This window comes from Canis aureus, chromosome X, assembly GCF_053574225.1.
Source record: "Canis aureus isolate CA01 chromosome X, VMU_Caureus_v.1.0, whole genome shotgun sequence".
Taxonomy (NCBI): domain Eukaryota; kingdom Metazoa; phylum Chordata; class Mammalia; order Carnivora; family Canidae; genus Canis; species Canis aureus.
The window spans coordinates 93,411,881-93,428,268 of NC_135649.1; the positions used below are offsets into that span (position 1 = coordinate 93,411,881).

A 16,388-nucleotide genomic window follows, 5' to 3' on the forward strand; every position below is an offset into this window, starting at 1 on the left:
TAAATATTAACACCTAAGCAAGGGAACACTTATTAGAGATCAACTAGGATATGATGAAATGACCACAAGGGCTTGGGAAACCTAGTGATGATCTGGCATCACTTTCAGAGGAAATATGGTTGCAGAAGGAGCGGTCAGCTGTGGATTCCTGGTGACAGAGAAGTGGTTCCAAAAGGAAGGGAAAAGTAAATTAACCAAGAATTACAATGTAAGAAGTACAGCTGGTCCTTGACTTAGATGGTTCAACTTACGATTTTTAGATTTTGCGATGCTGCAAAAGCTATATGCTTTCAGTAGAAAACATACTTCAAATTTTGAAATTTGATCTTTTCTCAGGCTAGTGACATGTGGGACGATCCTCCCACCTTGGTGCTGGCAGGGGCAGTGAGCCACAGCTCCCAGTCAGCCACCCCATCACAAGGGTAAACAACAGACACACTTAGAACCATGATGTTTTCCACTTTTAGTACAGCATTCAATAAATTACATGAGATATTCAATACTTTATAATAGGTTTTGTGTTAGATGGCTTTGCCTAACTGTAGGCCAATGTAAGTGTTCTAAGCACGTTTAAGGTAGGCTAGGCTGAGCTATGATGTCTGGTAGGTTAGGTGTATTAAATGCATTTTCAACTTATGATATTTTCAATTTACTGTGGGTTTATTGGGGCATAACCTCATCATAACTCGAGGAAGATCTGCACAGCATAAAACACTCTTACCTCATTAATATCCCAAAGTTAGATTATATCTTTCAGAATATTCCCATTGCATTTAAGTCCAGTGATAGGAAAAGAGAAAAGGTTCATTTGAATTGTGTTGTTTTATTCATTTCCAAAAAGAAATAAATGAAATTCATACAAAGTTATCTCCTCCATATCAATAACAGATGTAGCACAGTAAATCTACCAACAGGTTTCATAATTTATGAGAATAGTTCCCGATTTTTAGGACACAGACTCTTATAAAGCAGCATAGGGCATGCATTCACTGAAAAGTAATTGGCCTTGGGATGCCTGTGTGGCTCAGAGGCTGAGTGGCTGCCTTTGGCTCAGGGCGTGATCCCGGGATCCAGGATTGAGTCCTGCACCAGGCTCCCTACAGGGAGCCTGCTTCTCACTCAGCCTGTGTCTCTGCCTCTCTCTCTGTGTGTCTCTCATGAATAAATAACTAAATCTTTTTTAAAAAGTAATTGGCCTAACACATGTTTTAAAAAATGAATTTAACAGATTTCAGTATATGCTTTAATAGTTAATAAAAATAAATTTTACTTTAAAATGTTACTGAGTTTAGAGTAACTTGGTAACATGTTTTCTCAAAAACAAAAAACAGAGTAAAATGTAAGTACTCTCCTGTAGAGGGTCTAGTAAATGCAGTACTTGAAAAGTATAAAACCACTGCTCTTCAGCTAATATATTCTAAAATAGGGCACACTAGTACACCATTAGTTTATGCAAGACTGAGATAAAGGTCATTTGGAGTACATGAAAGACAAGCATTATCAAACCCTAAAGTAGAATCCTGAACTATCTTTTCATTTTAGCATGGGAAAAAATGAATTCAAATTCCTATCACTGATGCTTCTTTATGTAGACTTACCTAATTGTAATAGGAAAACACTATGTCTAGCAAGACCCCAGAAGAGATCAGATTCCATCACCTACAAACACCAATGTGCTGGCTACAAAATACACTTGGGGACTGATTCTCACAGTTACAGGGAATATGTTGTTAAGATCATAGTGCAAACATTTGCTGCTGGATTTGGAAATTAGAAAAGAAAAACCCTTAAAATACAATAACTCTGAGGTAAACAGCTGTCAAGAGAACAACAGAATATGAGAGTAGGGGAAAGGTAGGCATCAAAGAAAGTATAAAACAAGTAAACCAAAAAAGTATAAAACATAATAAATTTGCATGGTCGTTTCAGTAAATTGACTGATAAATTTGGGAGTTTTACTAACAACTACAACGGCTATATTTGAGAGATTAGTAGCATACAGGATATTTTGTTAACAAGTAAAAGTAACAAAAGGGTGCCTGGGTGGCTCAGTTGGCGAAGCGTCTGCCTTTGGCTTAGGTCATGATCTCAGAGTCCTGGGATTGAGCCCCACATCTGGCTCCTTGCTCAGGGAGGAATCTGCTTCTCCCTCTTCTTCTGCCCCTCCCCCTAACTCATGCACTGTCTCACTCACTCTCTCAAATAAATAAATAAAATCTCTTTAAAAAGTAAGGAAACATTTAGTTACACAAAAACTACAGCAAGCTACAAAATTGATTTGATTTGCACCTAATTCATATTCATATTTGCTGCTTTTAAATTCTCTTTCATTTCAAAGGTCTGTTGATGTCAGACATTGCCATCAGTCACCATGTCCTCCCCCCGCCCCGTCACCATGTCCTTATAGCTATTCAATCAAAATCACTCTTTTCCATTCACCCCTTTATTACTGTCACTGTAGTTCTGTATCTCTTCACAGCATCAGTCTGGGATAGCTTATTTATTTGTCTCTCCACTTCCAGTTTTTGTATTTTCATCATCACCTAACACATAAATATCTTCTCTCTTTCATCTAGTTCCTTATAGACAAGGACCAGTACACAGCACATAAAAGATACTTGGAAGTTGTGACTACATACATGGATGGATGGATAGATGGATAGAGTGACTGGCATCCTCATTCGGGATACATAACAGAAAAGACTACTTCATAGCCATCATCAGGGACACAAGTAAAATAACCTCAAATTATCATAGTTTGGGTTAACTGGCACAAGAGGTTTATTATTTATTTTTAAGAGATTTATTAAAATCAATAAATGTGTAGGAAAGAGAGTGGAAGCAGATGGGAGAAAAAGAGGATGAAAATGGGCTGCATGGTGTGGAAACAGGATGATGTAGAATAGCCATATAAGGCCTTGGTCAACTGGGCAGGAAACTTTGAATTGCCCTTCAGAGCTTCTGGCATCAGGCTAAAATGTCTTCCCTCACTCACTTACTCAAATTTGCCTGAATCAGTCAGGGAATACAGGCTGCTAGACGGAGGGGGTGTAACCTTAGGCCAAGTGCAGCTGAGAGAGATTCTATAGGCACTGACAAATGGAAGTCATCAGCTGACTTCATTCTGCATGGTTGGACAGCAAATCCCACCTTGAAGGGGCACCAGGAAGTACAGTTCCATGTGTTCCATACTAACCAAACCACTTTTATTTTGATTTCTAAATCAGAAAAATCTAGCAGGTGAGATGATCATCTAGTAGAGCAAAGGGTACAAACTGCCAAAACTCTTGGTGTATTTTACAACAGAGGAGGTACATGTTGGTCAATTTAAGCAACTCTGACTAAGTAAGTAAGGAGAGGCTGGGTGACCAGCCGAGAGCTTCATATTCCCCCTAAATCTGTGTAGCCCTTTCGAGAACATAGAATCTTCGAGGCACATGTTAGAATTCTACTGACTGTATATGTGAAACACCTTTCTTAGTCAATTTTCCTCATGCCCAGCTCTTTTTCATTAGTATGAACTCACAGTATATCACATATCATTTATCTTTTGTAAAAAGTATCATCTGAATACCTAATGAGCAAGGTAATGCAGCATGGTGTTTAAAACTATGGTTTCATCACGTGGAAACCAACTGAATGCAAGGAGATAATACTTTTATTTTGAAAGTAAGGGTATGACCGAGTCCTCTAAGATTCATTATAATGATATTCCTCTTTAAATTCCAAGCATTTAAATGATTAACTTTAAGCAATCTGCTGAAATTCTGAAACTATATTATTAAGGCACTTTACTATATCAGTTTCTATTTGGTTGTAATACTGAAAGTGTTAAGGCTATAGGTAGAGATCAAGGAATTTTAAATAGTAAAGTTACATAAAATTAAAAATATTAAAATAAGATAGCCCAATATACTTAATAAACATATTAAAATAAGAAATGCTAGTAATATTGTTAGTTTTAAGGTGAATGCAAATTTATAAACAGAAAAACTCAATTAGTTGAATCATGTTCTGTCGTTCTTTTAACTCAAGGGAAGTAAGTGAATTTTGATTTCTAATAACACCCTCCTCTGTAAGCATAGAGCATATGTTTGAATATCACCTAATGTGAAATGATCAAAATTAGAGACAGTAAAATTATTATTAGAGAACTAATGGCCACAGAAATTAACCCAGGTTGTGTTGGGAAAGAAATACACAAGAGATCTTTGGGGCATCAGTGATATTCTATTTCTGGACCAGAGTGGTAGATAAAAGAGTGTTTACTTTACAATGATTTGTTAAGATGTGCAAATTTATTTCACATAGTTTTTATCTATGTTGTTTCAAGAAGAAAAAACCTTTCCAAACAATTACTCAAAAAAAGCAACTTGTAAACCAAATGCCCTCAAATTTATACTGCTGTGGTAGTTGAAAATTATCACCATGGAAATATCATTTGCACTAAGGACAAATTTAGAAGTGATTGGAAGTTTCTTTGTAAATGTGAAATCGATGGTGGCATTTAGAAATTGGGAACGTTAGCACAAACAGCTCCCCACATTATCTCCAAATCAAGATTATAATCAGCAATGACAGCAGGAAGCAACTTTTAGTAGTCAATGGAGAAAAACCCAATACGCCATACCATGAAGTATCTGAACAAACCTCTTCTTATTAATAATAAGTCAGCAACACCAATACACTTGTTTGGAGGAATCTAAATGCAGAACGGACAAACATAAAAGTAAGGATATGTTTAAAAACAAATCCAAGGGGGCACCTGGGTGGCTCAGTCGGTTAAGTGGCCCACTGTTGATATTGGCTCGGGTCATGATGTCAGGGTCCTGGGATTGAGTCTGTGACAAGCTCCGCGATCAGTGGTGAATCTGCTACACATTCTCTCTCTTTCTCTCCTCCTCTGCACCTCCCCCACCCCAGCACACACGCGCTTTCTCTCAAATAAATAAATAAATCTTTAAAAAATGAAATAAAATAAAATAAAATAAAAGCAAATCCAAGGATTTAATACGAACACAAAAGGATAAACGTATCTCTGCACCAAAAGGAAAATTTTGGAAAGTCGGGGCTAGGATGCAGAATCATGTCACCTTCCATACAGTTCCTACTGAAATGACAACTACCAAGCTTGCTGGTGGAAACTGGGCATCAGTGTCAGGGCCTTTCAGGTCTTGCAGCACTTTCAGTGAAGAAGGCCAAGTTTGCAGTTGCCTGAAAGGCTTGACTATATGAAATACAATTAGAACACCAAGAAGGATTTATGGAATGTAAAATTTAATAAAATTCTTAAAGTACGGAAGAGGAGAAAAACCTAGTCCTACTTGGGTTGCAGTCTGCTGTTGCCCAAAATCTATCTTCTTGCTCATAGAAACAGAATTCCTCTCCCAAACCTCGACAGGACACACAGTCATACAGATACACAAACTTGACCTAGGCAAAGCCCACAGGGCTAAGCTTGGGTCAGTGACATATTGGCAAAAGTGATGGGTACATGTTCTAGTTCATCTCCTTAAAATTTTTTGGCCTGAACTCCCTGCATTCTACTCTATTAGACTAGAGATAAGAGTAGCAGACTTCAGAAGCTGTACATTAAAGATAATGGAGCAAGCCCACAAGCCCCAGACTACCTTACATCTTCATTCTGTTGTGTGACATATGCAGGAAAAAACCCACAGACAAATTAGCCAGAATATTATCTTAAAAACAACCTTTATCTATGTCTATATCAATGTACATATATTTATCCATACATACACACGTAGGGCTGCATATATTTGTATAACTAAATATATAGGGGCACCTGGGTGGCTCAGTGGTTGAGTGTCTGCCTCCAGCTTGGGGTGTGGTCCTGGGATGGAGTCCCACATGGGGCTCCCTTCAGCGAGCCTGTTTCTCCCTCTACCTATATCTCTTTGCCTCTCTGTGTCTCTCATGAATAAATAAATAAAATCTTTTAAAAATAGTTAATATATGAAAAGATACCACATTACAATTTTTTTAAAAGATTTTATTTATTTATTCATGAGAGACACAGAGAAAAAGGCAGAGACACAGGCAGAGGGAGAAACAGGCTTCCTGTAAGGAGCCTGATGTGGGACTTGATCCCAGGACCCCAGGATCATGACCCAAGCCAAAGGCAGATGCTCAACCCAGGTGCCCCAAGATACTACATTTTTAATACAACATGTGATCATGTATGTGGAATCAAAAGTGGAGAAACGAACTCTTAATGGTATTTTCAACTTTGTATTGTTTGAATTGTTATAAGTATACTTTCCTTTTGTTATTTAAATGCCTGATTTTCTATGCATAAAGCAATCAAGTATTATAACAGCAATCAAATATTATAATCCTGTTAAGGTATTTTCTTGATTAATCTATTCATATTTCCAAATAGGTGAAGGATTGAGTAGCCAGACAGGGTCTGAGGAAGAAGAGATGTAGAGGACCCTACTAATAGGTCCCAAGGTGGCAATCAACTCCATGGGGATTCAACTTCTAAGACCTTGTGAAGACTAGCAATCAGGCAGGTGCTTATAACCAGTAAGGGAGAGACAAAGGACAAGACATTGGAATTCTCCCTAAAATGAAAAGTCTCTAAGCAGGGCAGAGACTCTCCAACCGTCACTGGCTCCAAAGAGAATGGGGGTAAAAAGAAGGAAAAAGGACCATGGTTAACTTTCCTTGCTGCGACCTGTGTTAAAAGTACCATGATTTTTGTAATCTGAGAAGACATAGCAAATATTACGTTGGAAGTTTCTGGGCTTTTGAAATTTCTATATAAATTTTAAGCACCACCAGTTTACTATAAGTGAATGATGACCAAATCATAATTATGAATTTTTCTGTTGATAGTTTATTATAATACATTGGTATCCTATGTTTTGGTTAAATACAAATAAACATTTTATTTTAAATGTTTAAAATAACATTTTATTTTAAACATTTTAAACTCAATCTATAATTGAGACTGTGCTACAGTCCAATGCTCTAGTTTAACAGATCCACCATGAAAATAATGCTCTTCAAAGAATGAAGGTGCCATTGCAAACAGCTTTCCACAGGGCTAGGTCAAGGAATAAGGAACAGATGATTGTATCAGAACAAAGCACAGCCCCTTATAAACTCTACTCACCCCTCACTGCATATTCTTTCTATACACACAACACCAAGAAAGGTGGACAAATACATAGTGTTATGTATGACCCAGCCCCCCAAAACATGACAGATAGTGTTTCAGGGCAGTATTCCAACACTGTCTTCAGTTATGATCTATTAGGTGGTTATTGAAATATTCTTGGGATTTCCCATTGCCTACATTTTAGCAGCCATGTTGCTAAAATTCTAAATGGCTCATTGTTAATGGGCATCAGGTTTGTGTAAAGAATGGAGACTCCTAAAGATGAACATATCCTAAGTAACTGCTCTTCTTAATACATAAGGGGAGTTTTGAATACCTCAAAAGTTGCTTCTAGCTATCTGGTAGTATCTAGAAAGGTTCTTGACTCACTTTATATACTTATTTTAAATATTTAAATATCCATTTAAATATATATTTCGAGGTTTATTTTAAATATCTGAATATCCCAGAAAGTCACATATAAAGCAGATACTAATTTACACTAGATTTACTAAGGTCACATTACCAACTTGAATGCATTAATGCTCTATGTGTTTGATTCTGGGTCTCATTCATTCTCTGGTAATCTCCTTTATGTGCTGCAGTTTCCCACCCCATCAAAAACAGTAAGGTGTCTGGAAGAGGCACATGAAGAAATACTAGAAACAGAAACTAAATTGCCCAGTGCATACTATACAAATACTAAATTATGTGCTGAGTAAAACAATAATTAGAATCATCTTTCATCATTCATTTCCTTTTTATTGTATTGAATGCTTAAAAAATAATAAAATTTCAATTTGTGATTGTTGATGCCCTATTATTTTAATAAGAGTAAGCATAACAAGTTTTATTATGCATCAAAAATGTTTTTGAATCCATAACAAGGTTGATAAAATGCAATTCTATGTAGAAAAAGATATAATTAAGAGCTCTACATTCTCAGTTTTATACAAAAGATCTGCACATTTTAAAATACATTTCCCCACTAGTGAAATGTTCAGCATATTTATAATTAAGACCATGGGCTTTATCTCTAAATTTAGAATGAATAACTAACACATATCAAAGGAAGAAGGTAGAAAATACAATTTATCATTTAAACTTCCTATTCATGTATTAATTTGCCTACATATGTCAAGTCCTTATGTTACTTGTTTTAATGTCAGAAGACAGAACCCAGTACCTTAAAATCAGCAACTTGCAAACAAAAGAAGACTGTGACTAGTTATTTTTCAGAAATGATCAAGAATTTTGCTAAACCATATCTTGCTCATGATTAGGAAAACTACAAATTTATATTGTTTTAGAGTGAGCAACTAAATGAGGCACCACCCAGAAGTTTGTGTGCCAAGAAACTCAGAGCAGACACTTCAGTGGCAGCTTTGCTGCTAATGACACCGAAGCTTCTAAATACCAGCCAATCTCAAATGTGTGGGACCACTTCTCCTGATGTCATTAGAACTATATTAACTGTGTTTTTTGGATACAAAATCATGTTTCATAATTGTAAAAGGGTGATATTAAAATATTTATCTGTGAATATCAATGAATTCTACAATCTAAAAGGAGGTGCATATGAATATGTAGTATAAGCACCTGACAATTAGTTTTTCTGATTGTAATGTTAAGTGCCTGACATTAGGCTTTTGATTGCAGAGGCATCCACTTCAAAGACATCCATCTCAAATAAACACACTGTCAGCTAAACAACTAGATAAAAAGCCAAGCGACCTCACCCATGAAGTTCCCCTTTCCAGATATCTCTGTTGACCTAGATAACTGACCATCTAACTGCTTGCTTTTCCCTTCCCTCACTTTAATCTCTGCTCTTATATTTTAAATTCACTAATAAAGAGTGAACTCCTGAAATCCTAGCTGCCCTGCCCTCAAGTCCAGGCTTGTACACTCTCTCTCTTTCTACTGGAAACCTGTGTGGCCCTGAGCGTGACTTCTACCCTTAAAAACACATAATAAGCCTTGTTTTTTCAAAGTTCCCTGATGGTTGCTACTGGGGCGCATCTTGCAATGATAGTTAACAATCGCAAAGGTCTTGGTCCAGCCCCAGCACTGGCTGTGAAAGAGGAAATGTCTGTGGGGACTCGCCACAAATAGCACAGGAGCGCGGGAGTGCTTCCAGCATTCCTAGCCAATAGTCACTCTTGATAATGTAGACTGACCCAAAAGAAAATAGTATAGAATCCTCTGACCTCTGGCTATGACAGGCATTAGGCCTTTAATCACTAAGTCTTGGGGCACCTGGGTGGTTCAGTTGGTTAAGTGACTGCCTTCGGCTCAGGTCATGATCTCAGGGTCCTAGGACTGAGCCCTGGCAGGCGTCCTGCTCAGTGGGTGGGCTCCCTATTCAGTTGAGAGTCTGCTTCTCCCTCTCCCTCTGCTACTCTCCCTGCTTAGTCTCATGCTCTCTCTTTCTCTTTCTCTCTTAAACCAATAAATCTTGAAAAAAAAAATACTAAGTCTTGAGTGGGTTCAAGGCTCAAAAGGAGTGTTTGAGGCAAGCCAGGCACCAGTGTAAGGACCTAGGACAGTGGCTGGTTACCAACCAGCAGAGAAATGTTTCTTTGGCACTTATTTCACTGGCAAAAATCTACCACTGTGTGCTAGCTACTCAGCAGCCTTGATTTTAGTTTAACCACATGCACCAAACAACCTGCTTGGCATTATTATTCTTCCTGTACATTTCTAATCAGCGTCTTATTCAGAACATAACATGTGGTTCAATTTGCCTAACAACATCAAAATCTTCCTATTCAAGCGGCCCCGGTGGCTCAGCGGTTTAGCACCGCCTTCAGCCCAGGGCCTGATCCTGGAGACCTGGGATTAAGACCCACGTCAGGCTCCCCGCATGGAGCCAGCTCCTGCAGGATGTAATGTTCCCTTCTCCTCAATCTGTTGTGCAAAATAAGGGATTACAACATTCTGGCAACTCTTTTTTTTTTTTTTTTTAAAGATTTTATTTATTTATTTATTTATTTATTCATGAAAGACACAGAGAGAGAGGCAGAGACACAGGCAGAGGGAGAAGCAGGCTCCATGCAGGGAGCCTGATGTGGGACTTGATTCCAGGACTCCAGGATCACACCCTGGGCCAAAGGCAGGTGCTAAACTGCTGAGCCACCCAGGGATTCCCCATTCTGGCAACTCTTAATCAACTTGTTCACTGTGTGAATTCCCAGATCAGATACATTTTCAAACATAAAAATAAACATCAATATTGAAACACAATAGAAATAATTGGGAGATTCTCCGGAGCAATCCTTAACCCTATGACAACTGTCCTGCCCCTGTCCCTTCTTCCCCCTACCCCAGGGTGTATCTAATTGTTCTTAATAGAAGAAAGCCCCTATATCTATAGTAGCCACTGAGATCATTCTGGAAATCTAGAATACTAATTTTAAAACTAATGCCAATTCTAGAATATTTACTCAGTTACTGCAACATACCAGCACAGGGACCGTTCTAAGCACTTTATATGTATTTTCTTGTTAAATCCTCATAATCACCATCTGCTCAAATATCACATCCTCAGAAATGCTTTATCTGTCTGGTAGATGGAGATATCCCTTACTTTCTATCTCATTAAACTCATATAATTTCCTTGTTAACTTGTGACATAATATTATTTAACAGTTTTTGTCTCCTCCATTATAATGGAAGCTCCATGAGGCCAGGAGTTCATTCTGACCTCAGAGTCAGAAAAAAAAAAAAAAAAAAAGAAAAAAAAACAGGTTTATTATTGCCACTTTGTAAATATTGAATGAATGAATGAATGAGAAAAAATCTATTTGAGAACCAAGAAGCCTTTTCATGAACAAAAGGGATAATTTTGGAAGCACAAGATTTTTGTGGTGGGGAATCCCTGGCTGACCTCATTATCACACAAAAGCCATGGCTACTACATTTTCTTACTGGTTCAGAATCAAGCAATGGCTTCTCAAATCATTCAAGGTAAAAGTCCAAATCCTTACAATAACCTCAAAGGCCCCACTGGGTCCACAGTGCTACTGTGATGTCTCCAATCCTTTCTCCTAAATTCCTCCATTGGCTCATTTCTTTTAGGTTGCACAGGCCTCTCTGTAAGCATCCCCTGATGACCTTGCATCAGCTATTCCCTTGGTCTGAAAGAATATTCCCAGATATCTTTCTAACTCGACCGTCTGTTTCACATCACTCAGATCCTATCCTCTTAAGAGAAACACTCCTTATCATCCTATATTCTACTGAGACCTAGTCATTTCCATTCTGGTACTCCCCAGGACCTGACCCTGCTCTTTTACTTTGTCCTTATAGCCTTCATCAATAATCACATACCAGACTTACACCTTATTATGTGTACTGTTTATTGTCTCTTTCCCCTCTGCTAGACTCTAAGCTCTACTGGGCAGGGCTCATGTTGTGATCTTGGAGGTTACCCCTAGTGCTGAGAATGGTGTCTGGTACATGGAGAACATTCAATAAATATCTGTTGAATAATGGAATGAATGAATAAATGCCTCAATTGTTACTCACAATGTCAGATTGCTAACTGATAATAGTGTTAAAAGTATTTGGGTGGGGCAGCCCGGTGGCTCAGCGGTTTAGCGTTGCCTTCAGCCCAGGGCATGATCCTGGAGACCTGGGATCGAGTCCCACATCAGGCTCCCTGCATGGAGCCTGCTTCTCCCTCTGCCTGTGTCTCTGCCTCTCTCTCTGTGTCTTTCATGAATAAATAAATGAAATCTAAAAAAAAAAAAAAAAGTATTTGGGTGACTGAATCAGAACCTTGCTTTGGTTATTCAAGGTTACCCTTGACTGTGAGCTGCACTGAATTGAACACCTGGACATTCTTTTTTTTTTTTTTTTTTTTTTTTTTTTAGATTTTATTTATCTATTTGAGAGAGAGAGAGAGAGAGAACAAGCAGGGGGAGCTGCAAGCAGAGGGAGAGGGAGAAGTGGGCTCCACACTGAGCAAGGAGCCCAATACGGGACTCAATCTCAGGACCCCAGGATCATGACCCCAGCCAAAGGCAGATGCTTAACCAACTGAGCCACCCAGGCACCCACACCTGAACATTCTTATTTCCCAGCTCCAACGTGAATGTTTATCACTCAACTAAAGCAGAGATATTTATGTACCTATTATAAACTTCAAAATGTATCTTCTCCTTAATTATTTTGTATTGATGATTTGTTGATTAGGGACCACCTGCAGACATTTTAGATTCACTAATTTTTATCAATAATCAGTTAACACTTTTTCTTCAAGGTAGATTACTTCTTAGGATGCTTTCCATAAATCTTTACCTATGTAAGGGAATTTATGTTATTCTATTCAGGGAATATTTCTTGATCCATTCCCTAATTCTAAAGAGTATAACTTATTTAAGACCTATAAATGTACTTAATATAATTATAAACTATACTCCTTGGTGCATAAAGGCAATATAAAAACTAATATACACACATAAATACACATACACATTTATTCCTTCCCTCTTTCTCTTCCTCTCCCCTCCATATACCCCTGCATTGGGACCTCATATGCCAAAAGTAAAAGTAAGGAAACAAGAAGAAAAAGATTGAATTGATTAGTATATAAGGAAGATAATAAGTTAACCTAGAATAGAAGTTGATTCGTAAAGCAGCAATAAAATCTGTTACTATCACATTCCTTGACTCCCTCAAAAACCATTCATAATACCATTTAAACTATTTTATAAACAGATGCAAAAATTACTCATAAAACATATACTTCTAAAATACAATGAATTTTGTTTCAATAAACATGCTTCTTTTATTATTTTGTAGGAAAAGAAAATATTTTAATTTTTACAAGGAATATATGTTTTCCATTTTGAGATTTTATTGATGTGAAATAGTTTCAAAAGAGCATTTTAGCAGTCACTTTGATACTGGATTTCAGTTTTATACATTTATTCAAAGACTTATAAACACTATAAATTTTAAAATATCTGAAAAAGTTATAGTGTATTTCATAAGTACTCATATATAATAAGCTTATTTTTAAGACTTTATTTTTAAGTAATTTCTATACCCAACTTTGGGCTTGAATTCAAAAGCCCAAGATCAAGAGTTGCAATGCTTTACCTACTGAGTCATCCAGGCTCTCCATAAGCTTAACTGTAAGTAAAAATCATCTTCTGTAGTTTACTAATGATAGTTGTAACCCAGACTTTTTCGGTGAAAGTATAAACATTTACTTTATGCTATAACCATGGACACTATGAGTTTTTGCCTCATCAATAAATTAATGTATCAATAAAAATAACTGAATATCTCAGTGCTTATTGAGTAAACTTTAATTGCTATCATTACTACATGTCAAACACGAAATCTTCATTAATGTGTGTTTTTGTGTGAGAGAGAGATGCAAAACAACAGGAAAGAAAGAAATTACACCATTTCTTTATGTTTGTAAAAAATACATCACAGTGCATATAAAAAAGTGTAACTATAATAAAGATTTTTGTATGACTCTATACAATCTAAGTAGTGTTCAAACAAGGTGACTAGGTGCATAATCTTTGGAAACAGAAATTTGGTTCAAATTCCTGGCACTTCCACTTAACATCTGAGTGAGCTTGAATAGCTTTTATCATGCTATGGTCCTTAGATATATCTTATGTAAAGTAGAAATGAAAATCTAAAAACATCCACTTCCCAGGGCTGTTGTGTGAATTCTATGATATCTAGCCTATGAGCCAGGACCTGAGCTGTGTTAATTAATAGCTGTTGACCTCATGCTTCCTTATGTAGCCAGGCTTTGATTTCTAGAACATGACCTCTCCTAGCTCTCCTATGTCTTACTCATTGATACCAAAACAGAGCTCGCAAGACTCCCACAATCTGCTCCTGCTGCTCTTTCAGCTTTATCTCTTAGTTCTGCCTTGCCAATATCCATCAAACCCAAAACACCAAAAATATCCCCCCACATACAATACTGCTTCAGCTTCTATACCTAGTGCATTTTTTTAGACACTTATAATACTCTTTGACCACATCGCCATCCTTTCTTCCCATAGATATACAATCTCTGTTCCCAAATTTTTGGGGGAATTTGGAGAAAAGGCAAGTAGGGTATGCAACCTCTGAACTGAAGGTATACGAGTGTGGAGGGGACCATAATTAGTGGCAGCAGGTCTGTTAGAAAGAATAATAGTGGCTATAATTTATAGCTCTTGGACCAGCTGAGCTAATCCAACTGTGACAAAGTCTAAAAAAGGAAGCAAATAAGAACCCATTCATGTTAGACCACAAAGGGAACCACAGTATGAAATGGTCTTATGTGAGTAAAAGAAAGCAAAGTACGAAGGAATGAGTGTTTTATTTTGTATTGAACCCATGTGTTCCAATATGGACAAATTGGATGCAAAAAAAAAAAAAAAAAAGTTTCAATTTAGGACAAACACCAGCAAGTATAATTTGTCCTTTGAGATTTTACTCAGAAACCTAGGTAGCCATCCTTGATTTCACCACTGCCATAAGACATTTATTAGTAGCTCCTATTGTACTGTCTTTTGTATTCACCTCTTGGCACCAAAGAGTATATAAAAAACACTTATTTAAAGTCTACCTTTACTACACTGACCTCTATCAAGGAAGGGCCCCTTTCTAATTAATCTTTTCTTACCCAAGAGATTGGGCAGGGCACACTTGAATTACCACAATAAATAGAATAGATGAAAATAAATAAAAGAATAAAATTTATTCCAGAGAGAAGTTCTGTGGTGAGAAGGAAACTCTTGAGGAATTTCTGGTGGAAGAAATTAATGAGATCAAAGGTAGAAAGTCTACAGAGAGAAAGGCAAAGACAGCTTTGGAATTGAGAAGAGACAGAAGACTGGCCATATGCACTATGGGAAACTAGATAAGGAGTTAACAATGAATGCAGCAGTAGAAGGATTTGCCAGCATTAAGGTTCCACAGAGTGCTTATGATTCTTGTTCATCTGGTTGCATGGGAAAGTCTTTTGTAGCCCATCTATGATTTTGAAAATTTCTAAATTACTTCTAAAAGCTCTACTTTACCCCAAAGTTGCTGAAGGTTGAAATGGAGTTTAGTGGAATGTAAGGTAAGAAGTGTGGGGAAATCCAGGAAGAGCAAACAAGTCTCAAGGCCAAGAGGAAACACGGCAAGAAAAGAAAAGAAAACATTATCAAATATAGCACCCCCCACCCCCTTCTAGAGACTGTTTTCAGGACTCCTTACTGTCCTATTTTCTGACCAGAAGTCAGCACACTGGCACAATGGAGTCTGTCCATGCCCCTGTTAGAGGCGCTTGTACCATTGTCACAGAAACTTGGTCCACCCACTATTTAGTGAAACTATGTCGTTCCTCGCCCTGTTAATATGGTCTGAAACTTTGTTAGCTTTAAGACACGGATAAATTATTCATTATTTTTATTTGTGAGTTCACAGGTCTACTTTACATAGTGCTTTGGGCAAACTGTGAACTTGTGGACTGGAGTGAAGTAATCTTTTACAAACAAGGTCGGTAATGTACAAAAAGAAAGAAGGTCTCCCAGGACAGAAGCACAGACTTCAGTGCTTGATAGGAGCCTAAAGCAAAACCACTAAAATTTGTTTTTAAATATCAACAAAAGACAAACTGTTAGCATCAAAATAGAAAAACAGGAATCTGAGTAGTGTGACTTAGATGATTTTATCCATCAACATATGCAAGAGACATGGAAGGTGGAGTTCAGAACTCTATGAACTATGTCCTGGATACGGCCACACTTTGCTCTGGATCCAAAATCCCAATACCATCTGTCTCTCTCCCTTTCAATTCCTAACACAGAAATCAATCCTTTGACTATGAATATACCAAACAGCAATAACTCCGCTACAAGTTAATCAATGATCACACTGAGTACATATACTGACACTAAATCTTTAGTGTACAATTCCCTCCAAGGCTACTTCTTACTCTAAACATTTTTAACAAACTATACTGCTCTACCCAATAGCCTCCTATAACTTGGTGAATCAAATCATCCCAGGGTGTAACGTAAAAGTAGAATTTCTGGCCCTACAAGGTAAGAAATCCAGAAACACGTTTTCACCAAGGTGTATCTGAATTTCCCTGAGTCTGCTAAAGCAATATGTAGCAAGATCATATCGTTCAGAAAATTGTTATGTTGATATTTCTCATTTTCATTTACTACTCATTTAGCATTTCCTTTGTGCCAGTTCCTGTCCAATTACTCAATAACTACTAACTCAGGGAATTTCTCATGATTCC

General features: G+C 37.3%; 1 protein-coding gene across 5 annotated transcripts in view; it reads right to left on the reverse strand.

Annotated features, from left to right (window-relative positions):
* Window positions 1-16,388, reverse strand: part of CFAP47 (cilia and flagella associated protein 47) — a 513,403-nt gene that overhangs the window by 361,958 nt on the left and 135,057 nt on the right. The gene's annotated exons all lie outside the window — the stretch shown is intronic.